General features: G+C 65.2%; 1 long non-coding RNA gene across 1 annotated transcript; it reads left to right on the top strand.

Annotated features, from left to right (window-relative positions):
- Positions 1-1,938, top strand: LOC119702957. Its single transcript, XR_005257510.1, has 3 exons — positions 1-149; positions 843-1,053; positions 1,861-1,938. It is a non-coding gene; the product is annotated as an uncharacterized LOC119702957 (long non-coding RNA).

Here is a 1,938-nt window from a genome sequence, read left to right as displayed (position 1 = left end):
CAGCGAACCCGCTAACGCAGCTGCTGGCTGGAAACAGGACCGCGCCGGGACCGGCCTTTGTAATTAGGGGAACAGCTACTAGAATGCCGTTCCTGCTTTTTGAAGCGCCTGGCTTCGGTACAGAGGATGGAGGAGCTACGTTTTGAAAAGTTAATTCTTTCCAGGAGGCGGGAGGGGCCGGGAGGAAGAACCAGGAGGGGTTGAGAGGGATCGGGAGGTACCGGGAGGGTTCGGGAGGAGCGGGAGGGGTTGGGAAGGTGCGGGAGGTACCGGGAGGGTTCGGGAGGGGTTGGGAGGGTTCGGGAAGGTTCGGGAGGGGATGGGAGGGTTCGGGAGGGTTCGGGAGGGGTTGGGAGGGTTCGGGAGGAGCGGGAGGGTTCGGGAGGGTTCGGGAGGGGTTGGGAGGGTTCGGGAGGAACCGGGAGCGGTTGGGAAGGTGCGGGAGGTACCGGGAGGGTTCGGGAGGAGCGGAAGGGGTTGGGAGGGTTCGGGAAGGTTCTGGAGGAGCCGGGAGGGTTCGGGAGGGGCCGGCCCGGTCCCGCTGCTGCGGCCGGCAGCCGTGGGGACGGACAGAGCGCGTTTGTGCGCGGGCGGAGCGCAGCTGGAGCCGGGCGCTGTGAGCCCCGAAGAGCTCCTCGGGCAGGGCAGCACGGGCTGCGAGCCGCGCTGGGCCCCGCTGCCGGGCCAGTGATTCCGGCTGCCGGGCCAGTGATTCCGGCTGCTGGGCCAGTGATTCCGGCTGCCGGGCCAGGGATTCCGGCTGCTGGGCCAGTGATTCCGGCTGCCGGGCCAGGGAGAACCGCAGGGGCCAATGATTCTTACAGGAATAGTGATTCCTGCAGGGGCCAGTGATTCCTGCAGGGGCCAGTGATTCCTGCAGGGGCCAGCGATTCCGGCAGATGCGAGTCATCCCTCCAGGGGCCAGTGGTTCCCGCAGGTGCCCGTGCCCGCTGCAGGGAGCACTGAGTGCAGGTGTAACACACTGTGCTGCACACACCGGCTGTGCCTGGAGCTGTTCCCCAGGGAATTCTGCCCCTCTGCCCCCCTGCTCGGGTGAGACCCCACCTGCAGAGCTGCCCCAGCCCTGGGCTCCCACAGCAGAGGGACCTGGAGCTGCTGCAGAGAGCCCAGAGGAGCCAGGAGCTGCTGCAGGGCTGGAGCCCCTCTGGAGCCAGGCTGGGAGAGCTGGGAATGCTCCCCTGGAGAAGGGAAGGCTCCAGGGACAGCTCAGAGCCCCTGGCAGGGCCTGGAGGGGCTCCAGGAGAGCTGCAGAGGGACTGGGGACAAGGATGGAGGGACAGGAGCCAGGGAATGGCTCCCAGTGCCAGAGGGCAGGGATGGATGGGAGATTGGGAACTGGGAATTCCTGGCTGGGCTGGAATTGCCAGAGCAGCTGGGGCTGCCCCTGGATCTCTGGCAGTGCCCAAAACCAGGCTGGATGGGGCTGGGAGCAGCCCAGGATGGTGGAAGTTGTTCCTGCCCATGGGATGGGATGGAGTGGGATGGGATCCATGGGGTGGGATCCATGGGATGGGATGGGATGGGATGGGATGGGATGGGATGGGATGGGATGGGATGGGATGGGATGGGGTCCATGGGGTGGGATCCATGGGATGGCATGGGATGGCATGGGATGGGATGGGATGGGATGGGGTGGGATGGGATGGGGTGGGATGGGATGGGATGGGATGGGGTGGGATGGGATGGGATGGGATGGGATGGGATGGGATGGGATGGGATGGGATGGGGTCCATGGGGTGGGATGGGCTCTAAGGTCCCTTCCAGCCCAACCCATTTTGGGATTCCCTGATCCTCCAGCCACGAGGGTCTCCAAGCTCCTCTTTCCTTCTCTGCTTCCAGCCAAGCTCAGCTGGAATTCAGCACAAGTGCAGGATGGACACACACCCAGTGGGGCAAAAATGTGCACTCACCCTCTCC

Source organism: Motacilla alba, chromosome 7 (genome assembly GCF_015832195.1).
Source record: "Motacilla alba alba isolate MOTALB_02 chromosome 7, Motacilla_alba_V1.0_pri, whole genome shotgun sequence".
NCBI lineage: Eukaryota > Metazoa > Chordata > Aves > Passeriformes > Motacillidae > Motacilla > Motacilla alba.
Note: the sequence above shows the minus strand (reverse complement) of the source record. Positions and strands in the feature narration are given on the sequence as shown.